The sequence below is a fragment of the Callorhinus ursinus genome, unplaced genomic scaffold (assembly GCF_003265705.2).
Source record: "Callorhinus ursinus isolate GAN/ISIS: 27379988/994484 unplaced genomic scaffold, GSC_fseal_2.0 scaffold16, whole genome shotgun sequence".
NCBI lineage: Eukaryota > Metazoa > Chordata > Mammalia > Carnivora > Otariidae > Callorhinus > Callorhinus ursinus.
In genome coordinates this window covers 44,062,635-44,077,251 of record NW_027397078.1, presented here as the reverse complement: position 1 = coordinate 44,077,251, position 14,617 = coordinate 44,062,635, and the positions used below count along the sequence as shown (strand labels likewise).

The 14,617-nt window shown below is 55.2% G+C and overlaps 1 long non-coding RNA gene across 1 annotated transcript; it reads right to left on the bottom strand.

Annotated features, from left to right (window-relative positions):
* Positions 1 to 350: 350 nt before the first annotated feature.
* Positions 351 to 11,868, bottom strand: LOC112812801 (uncharacterized). The gene is made up of 3 exons (XR_012381082.1): positions 11,580 to 11,868; positions 5,892 to 6,069; positions 351 to 742 (listed from the first exon to the last, which is right to left on the bottom strand). It is a non-coding gene; the product is annotated as an uncharacterized lncRNA (long non-coding RNA).
* Positions 11,869 to 14,617: the final 2,749 nt, after the last annotated feature.

Genomic DNA, 14,617 nt, shown 5'->3' with positions numbered 1-14,617 from the left:
GGGCACGTGCTATAGACCATAGGCGCAGTGCATAATTATTCAGCCACATGGGGTGAGGAGGAGGGCACATGCTATTGACCATGGACGCGGTGCACTATTACTCAACCACACGGGGTGATGATGGCCAGTACATCCCATATAACATGTGTACAGCTGAAAACCACTATGCTCACTGAATGAAGCCAGATGCAAGTTTGGATACTTTGTATGATTGCATTGACCTGAAGTATCTGGAAAAAGTTACTTCCTAGACAGCAAAAGGACAGCAGTGGTGGCCAGGGGCTGGGGAAGGAACACTTGGACTTACTGCTTAATGGGGACAGTTTTGTTTGGGGCACTGTGAAAGCTCTGGGAAAATGGTGAGGGATGCAAAGCACTCTAAACATAGTCAATGCCACAAAATCATACACTTAAAATGGATAAAGTTACCATTTATTATCAATGACATAAAATGAAAGTGATAGCAGTTATTTTCACAAAAGAATTCAAAGGAAAAAAGCATTAAGATTTAGATTTTGTAAAGGTAACGACTGTCAGACATAATTGAATAGTTTTATATGCAGCTGCCAACCCATCATCTCCACTTTGGTGTCTGCCAGATGCCTCCAACTCAACCATGTCCAAAGTCATGATTTTCATCCTCAAGTCTGTTCCTCTCCATGCCTTCCTCCAGGTAGACACCTCTCATTCCCGCTTCTCAGGATCAAGCTTTGGCATCATTCTCACCAACTCCCGACCAACTCTGAGAAAAAAGAAAGCTGATTGAGTGCCTGGGTGGCTCAGTCGTTAAACGTCTGCCTTCAGCTCAGGTCATGATCCCAGGGTCCTGGGATCCAGCCCTGCATCGGGCTCCCTGCTTGGCAGGAAGCCCGCTTCTCCCTCCCCCACTCCCCCCGCTTGTGTTTCCTCTCTCGCTGTGTCTCTCTCTGTCAAATACATAAAATCTTTAAAAAAAAAAAAAAAAAGAAAGCTGATTTTATTGTTGGAACAGATGTAGAACCACATGTCTACGAGCGCTTGGTGTAGTATAGTATCCCCACTGGTGCACACAGATGAAAAGAAGAATCGTGTTTCATCAACTGTGTGTATGTAGTAAAATGAAGCATAAAAATAAATTCCTAGTGAACTGTTGATCTGAGTGTGAAAGGTAAAACAAGCTGGGGGACACCAGGAGAATAGCTTCTCGATGACAAGGGAGGCAGAGATCTGAGTGCAGGTGTTTTGTGTGCCACTGTGGGGCCTGCCCCTGAGTAGACGCCCAGTAAATATGCACAGAAGGGACCGAGAGGACAGTTTTACCACCGTCTGAAGGTACAAGTCCGTGTACCCTTGTGAGGACACCATGTTCCTCACGGTTAGATTCCGTTTCGTGTAAACGTCACTTCTTAAATTAGACGAACGCAACCTTAACAAAAAACACATTCGTACTTACTTTTGGAATGCAATCCTCTGACCCTAAATTTCACATAGGAAAACGATGTCGCGCGAGCTCCCGGGGGGGGGGGGGGCGGCAGGTGCACGAGCAGATGAGCCGCGCGCCCGCCCTGCTGCGCGAGCTCCCGCGGGGCCGCAGGTGCAGGAGCAGAAAGCCCCGGAGCCCTCTACATGAGGTGCAGGGACACAATGGCATGTACTGCTGGAGTGGGGAAGACCTCTGCAATGCGCCCTTTGTCGGAGCGACAGGGAACACGGGGCTCCCTGGGACCGGGTAAACCTGGCCAGGCCGTGCTTCGGGGGCGGGGCTGCGGGCAGGGACCAGAGGGCAGGAGCCAGGACCCACCTCCCCCCGAGGGGCGCGCCCCACCGATGGCGCCCGCGGGGGGGGGGGGGGCGGGTGGCTGGCTGGCCACTCAGGACGCATGCGCAGGGCACTGTGCGAACCAGGCCCCCACCCGCGGAGAGAGGAGCGCCGGCGGCACGGTGCAGTCACGGAGACGAAGGGTACATGACACGAAGGGCCAAGCCCACACGAAGTGCTGACGGAGGGAGCCGAGCGGTGACGGAGGGCCCTGAGGGGCTGACGAACAGCGCAGAACCTGGCCGAAGGGCCGAGGGGCCGAGCCTACACGAACTGCTGACGTATGACGATGGACGGTGCCAAGTCCTGAGGAACTGCCGTGACCGCGCGCCGAGGGGCCGAGCCCGGACGGAGAGTGCCGAGCACTGACGAACAGCCCTGAGGGGCGGACGATGGCGCCGAGCCCGAACGAAGGGCCGAGGGGCCGAGCTTACACGACCTGCTGACGGAGGAGGCCGAGGGGCCGAGCGCGGACGGAGGGCGCCGAGCAGTGACGGACAGCAGGGAGGGGGCTGCCGGGCAGCGCCGAGCCCGGACGAAGGGCTGACAGACGGTGCCGAGGGGCCGAGCCCGGACGGAGGGTGCCGCGCAGGGGCGGACAGCAGCGGGCTTGAATGAAGGACTGACGGAGGGCGCCGCGGGGCCAGAGGAGGAGATCGAGTTATTTGAAGGGGGACGACTGGCAGTGACTGAGACTAACGGACAGACGGACGGGAGGGGGCGGAGACGGACGACGGGTGCGGAAGCTGGTGATGGGAGACCGCTGAATCCGAGCGAGCGACGGGAGCGCGTGTGCATGCGGGGAGAGGCCACCCAGGAAAGAGGCGCAGGGAGAGAAGTGATGGAGGAGGAGACGTGACGGGGGCTCGGGGCCGCGCTGCAGCTGCTCCGGGAAAACCCTGCTCGGTGCTCTTCCCTCGGTGCTCCCCCCTCCCGAACACCTGCACACTCGTTGCTCCTGACCCCGGACACCTGCAGGGGAGGCGCGCTGAAGCGCGCTCCCGCACGCTCGGTGCTCCCGGCTCCCAGACACCTGCAAGGGCGGCGCGCTCCTGTGGACTCGGGGCCTGTGTTGGAAAGCCCACCTACGTGTGGGCTAACACCCGCTGCCGCCATCCCCTGTTAGCGTTGCGCATTCACAGCGGGTCCCCCCACATCCCTGAGACTCAGGAAATACTGTGCCATTTCTCTGGAAAGGCGAATTTTCCTGTGTGTTTACCTTAAGGGCCTCCACGTAGTACCCCCAAAATAGCCCTGATTCGTCTGTCCCGCAGGCGTCCTAGCAGAGGGAGGAAGAGTGGGACCCTGAGTCCCAGAAATCCTGTCCCTGCAGGCTAGAGTTCTCCCCAACCCTTGCCAGAGGTCTCGCTCCACCCGGGAAAGCGGTGCACACGTGCTGGTTACGGTACGGGACTTGGAAGCAGGCTGTGCGCAAAGTGCTGGCCTGGCGGAGGGTGGACCAGAGGCTGGGCTCTGCTGGGCAGCTAAAGCCTACGGCCCCTGAGCCCTGCCGGTTAGCTGCAGGAGCAGAGGCCCTTCCTTCTGGGAAGCAAGCAATTACCAGGTCCAAAGCCGTAACCATGGAGTTCACAGCACATTCAGCCTGTGTGGGGATTGCCGAGTCTGCAGGCAGAGCTCCCGCTGCATGTGGGGATTGCACCATCCACGGGCAGAGCTCCTGCTGCAACTACGTCCTCCATGATGGCAAATACAGCTCTGTTTCAGACCCGCACATTGAAGACAGAGTGCCCGCCCACTCTGACCAGACAACAGGGGGGCTGTCCTCAGGGACCTGAGGTTTCTAGATCGATGACAAAGCTTCAGTGACGGTTCCTATCTGTGGGTCTGAGCTGTTTGCTTCAGGGCGACAATCACCTGCACAGGGTCTGCATATAACCGTCCTACCCCGACCAGAACTTGTTCATCACCCGGCGACTCCAATATGACCTTGCTCCTCTCCCCCAGACAGATGCATCTATCCAACCACGGAATCATGATCTGGCCTTAAGAGCAAACCTGGGCTCCAAGGACTGATCTCTGCTGCTGTCCATACCCGAGTTGCTGAGCCCTAATACTCGGGACCGTCCCGGTCTCCCCACTTTCCTTGTGCCCAGTAACGTCTGTGGCGTGTACACGGCCAAAGGCTATCACCAGTCCCCACGCTAATTCCCACATATGGCACAGCCCGGCCCCAAGCCCCAGTCTCGGGCCTGATTCCTGCATAGAGCCCAGATGAGGCTCCCGGCCACATGGCGCATCTCACATCCAGCCCCAGGGGGAATCTTTCCAGGCACAAAAGAGACCACTTGTGACTCCACCCAAAGGTGCCCTGTACTTGCTGAAGTGTCTTTTGGGAGAGGCGCCTGTTGCTGAGAGCCCCAGATACCCTCGCTGAGCCTGTCCGCTCCTGCCTTTCCTGACAATGAGCACTTGTGTTGTGCTGGGCACATGGACACCCCAGGGGTCAGCTGACGCAGCCTGATACCCCAGGAGGGAGCTGGCTCCTTTGCTGCCTCATCAAAGAGCTCAGAGACTGGTACCCAGCGGCGATAGAAACAGTGCATGTGTGGTGTTTCCCTTGGCCATTGCCTCACCCCCGTGGGACTTGGGGAGAAGGAAGGACCAAGGCACATGTTAGCTCCTAAGCAGAATGTTATGGGGTACACCGTGCTCCCCCAAATCCATATGTTGAAATCCTCAGCCCCAGGACCTCAGATCGGGACTGTAGTTGGAGATGGGGTCTTAAAAGAGGTGGTAAAGGTGAAATGAAATTAGGGTGGGCCCTTATCTGATACCACCGGGGTCCTATAAGAAGAGGGGATGAAGATGCAGAGACGCACAGAGGGATGACCATGTGAGGACACAGGGAGAACCCAGGGTCTACACACCCAGGAGAGACGCCTCAGGAGGAACCAGCCCTTGCCCACACTTGGATTTTGCACATCCATCCTCCAGAACCCTGAGAAATGAATGCCTTTTGTCTAAACCAGCCAATCTGGGGTATTCGTTAGGGCCACGGGAACATGCCATGAAAAAAATCAGGTCTCAAACCCAACAGAACCTGCTGCCTATTGACCTTGTGCATAAGTTACCGGGACCCCAGGGACAGATCGTAGAGGAGAGCAGACCTCTGGCTCCCTTCCCTCCTGGTTTGCATGTAGCAGGTGCCCGATGCCGTGAGCACCTTCTGTGTAGCAAGCACTCTGTGTCAATGGTCACACCGGCCCGTCACAACAATCCTTGGACTGGGACATTCGCATACACACTTTGTTCGTGGTGTGGCAACGGAGGCCCCAAGGGGTGATGTGGATACCCTGCATCACAGGCTGGTAAGTGGCCAAACCAGAGTCCCAACCATGTCTCCATACTGACTCTCAAACCCCTCCACCATCAGCAGGTGAGGGGGAATGGGTTTCAGCCCTCGAGCAGGGAAAATCTTGTTCTCCCAGATAGGCAGGGCCCTCAGGATGGGGTGCTGGCTTCCGGACCCGTTCCAGAGCGAAGAACTGGGGAAAGCATCGTGTACAAGCCGCACTGACTTCTTGGCCTTGTTGGACCGTGCCGCCCAGTCCCCAGGGCACCCTCACCTTGGAGGGGTCTCAGGCCCGGCTGCCCTTCCAACCCTGTGCTCTGGATTGTCATCCAAGTTCATTCTTTGGAAACTCCCTTTCCCGCTGCCCAAGCCCCAGGAGCAGATTCCTGCTCTGTAGCCACCAAGACATCCAGACTCATCCTGGATCTGAGTGCAAGTGTGTGCTCTGCCCTGAGTGGCCATTATCCCTTCTGACCAGTCTCGGGGTGCCTGGTCCCTGCCTAGGAATCTCCCTTTGGGGGGGCAGACCCCAAAGTGGCCCCGGGTGCTGTTGGCATCTTTTGGCCTCACCAAGCTCCCCAGAGTGAAAGCAGAGGCCCGCTGCACTGTATCCGCTGGAGCCACCAAGTGCCTCGCGGGAAGCACACTCTGCACAAAGTGCAGTTTTTAAAGGGTCCGTGGCTCCTGTCCCATAGCCCCCGGCCCTCAGGCTGCCTGAAGGACACAGGGCTGAGGCCCCAAAGTTTCCGGGCGGCACCAAGGGCATCACAAGTCACTCACACAGCATGGTACGTCTGTCTCCAGGTTACCGACACTCACCGGCCAGTTGAACGTGAAGTGTCCTGGTTCGTGGTAGACACAGCATGGGCCCTTCCCTTCCACGCATCCATGATGACGGCAGATTTGCTTGTTCGTATTGTTCAAATGATGTGAACATGGCTGTTCTACTCACAGCTTCCTGGGGAGGCAGAGGGAGGAATCAGCAAAGCGACAGACGCATCAGCAGCCTCACTCCCAATCGCTGAAACCGCTCTCCTTACAGCTGCATTCCCCTGAGCGCATATCTCAAAGCAGCAAAGTGTTACAAGCACCCTGACTGTGCATCAAGGGGTGCACAGACATGACAGTGCGTTCCCCGCGACACCTGCATCTGCCAAGCCCAGCCCCACAGCAACTGTATTAGTTCGGGTGTTTAATGACACACAGAAGCTTCCACTACATGGGTATGTCTTAAACAAGCAATAGGGGCGCCTGGGTGGCTCAGTCATTAAGCGTCTGCCTTCGGCTCGGGTCGTGGTCTCGGGGTCCTTGGGTCAAGCCTCACATCGGGCTCCCTGCTCCACGGGGAGCCTGCTTCTCCCTCTCCCACTCCCCCTGCTTGTGTTCCCTCTCTCACTGTCTTTCAAATACATAAAATCTTAAAAAAAATAAAAAAGCAATAGAAGAGATTCGGGGCATACCACCACCACATTCATGTTCAAAGCAACCTTCCACGTTCCCCCAACATGGTGTTATTCTTGCCGATTTTCTCTGTGCGTGTGCATCTCTAGACCGAACCACACAACTCTGCTGTGGCCACCTCCACAGCATAGCAAGCCATGCAAGCCACCTCCTCTAGGATTTCCAGAACACAGCAACATCAGAGTCCATACGAATGTGTAATTCACCTAGTGTAGGGACCCGGAGACTGTGCACGAACATCCTGGCAACCCCACTGTGGCCCCCCCGGCGACCCCACCATGGCAGAGCCTCCCCGCCAGGCCCCGTTCCCGGTTCTTCTTCCTGCCCATGACTACACTGCCCTTCCCAGTCTACCCTCGTCTGACGGTGTGGGTGCCATGGCTCAAGAGGTTACCACGGGGACGTAGGGGGTTGGAGGAGGGTCTTAGGACAAGGGGTCTGGCTCCTGCAGCCCCACTCCCTGCTGGCAGCGACCCTCCACCCACAAGGAGGAAAGAGAAACCAAATGGACAGAGCCTGGGCCCCTGAGATCCACTGGCCTTGGACTCACGTGATGAACACGTGGCCTGAATCTTTCAGCCCTGGTGTGTGGGGACGCCTCAGCCACGTGGCAGTAACAGACTGTTGCCCTAAAATCAAAGGAGCTTTGCCAACACCTCCACGACTGTGACAGAAACATAAGGCTTCGTAAGACTTTTCCGAAGCCAGAGCCCATGCTGAAAGCAGAACCTTGTGGAGCATCACTCAGGTGAATGGGGCTTGAAAGCAGGGACCCCTTTGAAAGGATCGCCTGGGAGTTCAGGTCCCACCCACCTCTGCCGTCCCTGCTGAGGGGCACAAGTGTCCTTGACAACCCTCACAAACCTGCTCCGTTCCCTTGGCAACCAACTTTCTGAATTGCCCAAACCTTCCCTGTTTGCAGCATTCCTGTTGCAGTCTCGCGGAGCCTAAAGGGACACTGCTGTTATTATGTGTCAGCAAATCCATGGCTCTAAACCTGCAATGCTCGGTTACATGGGGTTATTAATCAAAAAATTCCACAAGAACCAGCTTTCCAGGGTGACTCATTCTGTACTTGGCACCCATGGGAAGGATGCTGTAACTGTTCTCATGATGGATGAACCCCCTTTCTGACAGAGCCAGGCCTTGGGTCCCTCTCATCTCAGCTGCTTCAAGAATCCCTGTACCCTCACGCCCACAATATTGCTCTCAGCACCAGTGCGTAGAAGACCCTACTCATCTCCTAGGAGGAAAGGGTTATTTTATACACAAATAGTGGGCTGAATGGTGGCCCCCAAAAGATGTGTCCCCTAGAGCATGTGAAAGTGACCTTATTTGGGAAAGGGTTCTTTGCAGATACAACAAATGAAGGATTTTGAGCTGACACCATCCTGGATGAGCATGGCCCGAAATCCAATGACAGGTGTCCTTACAAGAGACAGAAGAAGAGAGACACAGACACAGAGGAGAAGCCACGTGAGGACGGAGGAGATGGGAGGGATGCGGCCACCAGCCTAGGGACGCCTGCAGCCCCGGAAGCTGGAAGAGGCAGGAACGACCTGGAGCCTCTGGAGGGAGCACGGCCCTGCCCTACCTGGATCTCAGACTTCTGGTCTCCGGAACTGGAAAAGGATAGATTTCTGTAGTTATAAGCCATCCAGTTTAGTTAGTTATTGCAGCCATAGGAAACTAATTCCCACAGAAAGAGTGTTCTCTCCTTCGCTTTGCTCTGATCCAGGATAAAACTAATATAAAATGCTAACATTTGAGCACTGTGAATGGATGATATATAAGAATTCTTTGTACCATGTTATGGCTTTTTGAAAGTTTGTCATTGAGTTAAAATGAACATTAACAGGGGCGCCTGGGTGGCTCAGTCGTTAAGCGTCTGCCTTCAGCTCAGGTCATGATCTCAGGGTCCCGGGATTGAGTCCCATATTGGGCTCCCTGCTCAGTGGGAAGCCTGCTTCTCCCTCTCCCACTCCCCCTGCTTGTGTTCCCTCTCTCTCTGTGTCTCTCTCTGTCAAATAAATAAATAAAATCTTTGAAAAAATAAATATAAAAAATAAAATTTTATTTTATAAAAATAAAAAAATAAACATAAACAAAAGTTCTCAGGAAAAGTCTATGTTTATGCTTGATCCGGGACATTCTTTGCTCACTGATAAGTCCATGCCTTTGCTTTCGGATGAATCTGATGGACTTGGGGCCGTAACACCTGCTCTTCATCTCAGGTTATTATAAGGGCACATAAGCACAAGCAGCAAAAACAAAAATACAGAAATGGGACTACACACTTAACGTCTTCTGCACGAAGGAATCCATAGAGTGAAAAGAAGACCTATAGGAGAAAATAATTGCAAATCCTATTTCTGATAAGGGGTTGATATTCAGAATATACGAAGAACTCCTACAACTCAACAATGAAAACAAGCGACCTACCTAATAGGTAGGCCTGAACGGACATTTCTCCAAGGAGACACACTGATGGCCAACGGATATATGATGAAAAGATGCTCAACATCTCTAATTGTTGGAGAAATGCACATTGGAAGCACAATGAAATACCACCTCATACCCATTAGGATGGCCACTATCAGAAAAGAGGAAACAACAAGCATCGGTGAGTGTGTGGAGAGATTGAAAGCCTTGTCCTGTGCTGGTAGGAATGCAAACTGGTGCAGCCACTCTAGAAAACAGCATGGATGTTCCTCAGAAAACTAAAAATAGACCTACCACCTGACCCAGCGATCTTGCTTCTGAACACATTTCCAAAAGAACTGAAGGCAGCATCTCAGGAGCACCTGGGTGGCTCACTTGGTGGAGCAAGCAACTCTTGTTCTCGGGGTTGTGAATTTGAACCCCACATTGGGTGTAGAGATTTTTAAAAAAATAAAAATCTTGGGCACTTGGGTGGCTCAGTTGGTTAAGCATTCAAGTCTGGATTTCAGCTCAGCTCATGCTCTCTTAAAAAAAAAAAAAAAAAGCCAGCAGGATCTCATAGAGATATTTGAACGCCCATGTTCACTGCAACATTATTCACAATAGGCAAGAGGTGGGAACAGCCCACATGTCCCTGGATAGAAGAATAGATAAAGAAAATGTGGTATATACATACAATGAAATATCATTCAGTCTTTAAAAAAAAGAAAGAAAGAAAGAAATCCTGTCCTCTTACAACATGAATGACCCTTGAGGATGTTATGAGTGAATTAAGGGAGTCACAAAAGGACAAACACCATATGATTCCACTTATATGAAGTGTCTAGAGGAGTCAAATTCATGGACATGAAATGCCAGGGGCTGGGAAGAGGGGTTGGGAGTTGTTCAATGGGCCCAGAGTCTCAGTGTTGCAACATGAAGAAGTTCTAGAGATCTGCTGCAGAAAACAGAATATAGTTACTATGGAACTGCACGGTTAAAACTTAAGAGGCTAAATTCTCTATTCTGTGTTTTCTGCTACAATTAAAAATAGGGTTTTAAAAATATTTTTTATATTTTTATAAGATGTTTAAGTAAACTCTACACCCAACATGGGGCTCAAACTCACAACCTGAGACCAAGAGTCGCATGCTCTACCAACTGAGCCAGATGGGTGCCCCCAAACTAGTTTAAAGGCCAGGTTAGCATTATACTTTTAAAATATAGAACCTTTATTTTTAATTTCATTTTTTTTAAGATTTTGAGATAGAGAGAGCATGAGCAGAGGGGGAGGGACAAGCAGACTCCCCGATGAGCATGGACACGCCCCCCCGCCCCCCACCCCACATATAGGGCTTGACGCCAGGACCCTGAGACCATGACCTAAGCCAAAGTCAGATACTTAATGGACTGAGCCACCTAGGCACCCCTGGAAACTTTAAAAGGTTTAATGAATTCAGTTGGATAGTCACAATACTTCAAAATACGGGGTCCCCAGTGGGAGAAGAAGAATAGCGTACTCGTCCCTGATGCGGAAGGACTTGGATGCGGTTCCATCCAGTTCAACTCGACACTTCCCGAGGTCACTGCTGGCCCTAGAATTTCTATGGCTCATGGCCTAGGAAATCTTCTCTTCCCCTGCGTTTTTCCCACAGGCACACTACTAGTAAAATATTAAAAATATGGTCATCCCTCAGATTGTGGCAGCATGGGACACCTGGAACGAGATGCGTTGGCCCACCGCCCACCTCCCAAATGAGGGAAGGCAAGTCAGACCTGGATTCGGCAGCTCACGACCTCAAGTCACAGAGGGTCTTCCGTGAGGCTGTGAAGGGATGTGACGGGAAGTTAACTGCCTTCAGGAGTGACTGTCAACTTGATTACCAACCAGAAGAGCTTCCCGGAAGATCGCAGGGAGAAGGTGCAGTGTAGAGTCAGAGACCACAGCGTCCACACAAAGCAGTCTCAGACGGAATTCACCATGCCTTTGCAATCGCATGCCAAGGACTTCACGGGTCCTGTTTGGGGTTGAGTTGTGTTCCCCAAACGATAACGTTCACATCCTAAGCCCTCTGAACATGTCCTCATTGGGATTAGGTTCCTCGCAGACATGACCAAGTTGAGGTCCCACTGGAATAGGGTGGGCCCTAATCTAATGGCAGCTTTGCTTAGTAAGAAGAGGAAAAGGGGAGAAGACAGAGAAAATGCAGGGCAGAAGGCCATGGAATGACAGAGCCAGAGGCCAGAGTAAGACATCTACGAGTCAAGGCAAGCCAGCAACCACCAGAAGCTGGAGACGCCGCCCCCGCAAGCCAGGGCCGCAGAGGCCCCGCCCCCGCCCGGCCCGCAGAGGCTCCGCCCCACCGCCCGGCCCGCAGAAGCCCCTCCCCACCGCCGGGCCCGCGGAGACCCCGCCGCCCCCGCCAAGCCGGGGCCGCAGAGGCCCCGCCCCGCCCGCCCCCCCCGCCCGCCCGCGGAGGCCCCGCCGCCCCCCCCAAGCCGGGGCCGCAGACTTCGGGCCCCAGAACTGCGAGGGCAGACAAAGCCCCAGCTTGTGGAAACAAGCTGCAGGAAACTCGCACAGACCCTGTTGTGTAGGCTGCCGGAAGCGAGGGTCTCATTCCAGGCAGATGGATTACAGAACCCCCATCAGCACTGGGCCGCCAGAAATCCCAGAGCAGTGGCCTCGCACCGGACCGCTGAAGGGTCCTGTCCCTAAGTGCGCAGGCTGCATCGCGACCGCGCATGTTCTTGCACCCCGTCCGTGTGGGGGTGGGGGCACCGAGTCTGAAGCATCCTCCACAGTATCCGCGGTGAAGACCTTCAATGTCACCATTCCCAGAGCTAATCAAAAGCCCGGTAGTTACAGTGATGAAAAGCCGGCTGGGACATCCGCTGTGCTAGCAGCAGAATTCTGAAGCTGATCAGACAAAGGGACGGGCGGAGGGAGGGAGGGAGGGAGAGAGGGTGGGAGGGGGCTTCCTCTCCTGAGGCCAGCAGGCACCCAGGCAAGGAGCTCCTCGGCAGAAAGCCGCAGGGCCCCGCGAGGGGCTGACTGCTACCTGAGCCCAGTGGTGTCCGCCCCTGCTGGAGCCCAGCCACCCTCACAGTCAGACCACACAGAATTTGTGCAGGAATCTGAAATACGGGAAAGAGCTCGCAGCAAAACCAAACCAGTAAGGACAAGCAAGGCCTAAGTAAGTGGGCACCCTGAGCCCACAGGAGGTGGCCAGTCAGGCCGCCCCCCCACCCCAGGGCTTTCTTTTCCTGCTTCCTCACCTGGGCATGGGGCGAATTTCACACAGCAGCGGGACGTCCATCCTCTTCATTGGCAGGTTGCAACCCGGCAGTTTGGTGGAAGGTTCCAGCACAGGCCACTCAGACCAGGTGACCTGCACAGCCATGGCCCCTCGCTCTCTGCCGGCCCAACCCTGCAGCTCCTGACAAGGACCGGTAGCATGGCCTGACGGACGCACACAGGTGCGCTTGCTTCCAAGAGGATTTATACAGAGCCCTGTTCCAGAGACACCTGGGCCCCACTCTCGGAAAGGCTGGTAAGGCTGGGTCAGGCCCCTGTTCTTACCCATCAGGGGCTCATAGGTGAAGTCATGGGCCTTGCTGCAGCCCGTCAGGAGCAGGTGTGGGGGATCAGGAGTGGTGAGGACGGACATCGGGTTGCTACTCCGTTTAGTTTTCTAAATCATTTCAACCAGCTGCTGAGTCGGAGGGAGCTTCAAGAAGACCCTGTTCTCACAAGATGTAAGGAATAGGGGAGGTGGGGAGGTGAGGTGGTGGGTGGAGACACAGGCCAGGGTGCCCGTGGGTGCAGTGGGCACAGCAGCCCGGAGAACCCTTTCCAGCATGCAGCCGAAGGCTGTGTACATGCTGGAGGGGGAAGCCACGCTCTCTGCACCACAGAGGGGGTGGACTCATCCAGGAGCAGCTGTGGGCCTGGCTGGGGCCCAGTGTGGCCTTCTGGCATCTGAGCCGGGAGCTGGACCAGCAGCTGGGTGAGCGTGCCCCATGGAAGCTCCTGGGGATCGGAGATGATAGAACCTGCTCAGGGTGACCCCAATAACAGGGTTGGAAAACGCATCCCACGGAAGGGAAGGTTTTTGCAAAGTGAATCCTGAGAGTCAGGTTTTGTGAGAGGGGCGGTCAGAGGGGGACAGGGAGCAGTGCCGAGCGGCAGGGGGCCGTTCCAGCCAGCCCACAAATCCTAACCGCTCCAAGCCTCCCCTGTCTGCTGTCTGGTTGTTACTTCGCTTCTCCCAGTGTGTGTGCAGGGTGCTGACTGCATGCACTGCTGAACGTGACTTGCTGAAGGCGGGGCTGGAAGGCGTGTTGAGCAAACGTTTCAGGAACCACAGGCCCGCATGTCCTGCAGACCGCACCTTGGGGTACGCAGCCCAGAGTTTCCCGCAGAGGCCGGGGATGGGATGCAGCGTGCGTGTGCCAGATCCTGGAGTGGGTGAGACTCCAGGGAGCAGTTGCAGTTTTTGCAGCCGTGTGGGATGTGGTATTCCACACCTGGAAGCCTCAGGAACTCACGGCCCAGCACCCCCGGTGCCCCGTGTGTGGGCTCCTGGGAGCCGGGAGGACCAGGCCAGCCTCTACTACACTCTTCCTTCGCATGCCACGGTGTCCCTCAAGACCGGGGCTGCGGTCAGGGACAAACCCAGGACGGGGCGGGGGAGCATCCTGTGTGGGGAGAGGAGAAGAGGAAGCTTCTGTATGTGCACATGTGGGCCTCTGGCTGAGGGCACAGAGGAGGGGCAATCCACGTGAGGGCATAGGGGCCCAGGAGAGCTCACAAGCATGTTTTGCACGGAAGATGTGAACGCGTGGGGACACGTCTGCTGTGGAAACTCTGAATTCTTACCCGAGAATGTAGACAAGGGAAAGATTCCAGGCACGCGGGCAAATGAGTTCTGGAGAGTTCCAGACGTACTTACGGGGGAGTGGAGACATGGATGGAGACAGGGGCTCAGCCCTCCAAACACTGGAAATGCTTCCGAGCCGGCAAGAAGTGGTTCCTCCATTGAGCCAAGGGGTGGGGGGCGGTGGGAGGGCAGGTGGGGGGGTTCCCGAGACCACCCCCAGCTCCGCGGACTTGCTAGGAGGCTCGCAGGACTGGGAGGAGGGTTGTGTGCAAGGGTCCAGGGCGCAGTACAGATATGCACGGCCGCATTCCAAGGATGGGAGGGGGCGGTCAGGAGGAATCCGGGTGCTGATTCCTTCCGTTCCCTCGGAAATTCCCGGAAGGTCTCGCAGAACGTGCTCTTTCCCCAGCAAGGAAGTGTGGAAACACGTGGCGTGTTCCTCCAGGGAAGCGCCTTAGAGACTCCGTGCCTGGGCTGGGTCGGTCACGTGGGCACGCTGCCCGGCACCCCCAAAATCCAGGCACCCAGCAGGAAAGCAGGCGTTCGGCATGAACCACGAGGTTTGTGCCAACAGTGTAGACACAGAGCCCCTCGGTCGGTTAGGAAGAGTTTCAGTTCGAGGTAAGGAACCGCTCACTGCTCTAAGCTTCCTGGGGGCTGTAAAGATGAGTACACCCCGAGACGGGAGTGGGGAGGGAGGCGGGGCCAGCGTGGAGACCGGGTGGGGGCGGGGCGGGGAGG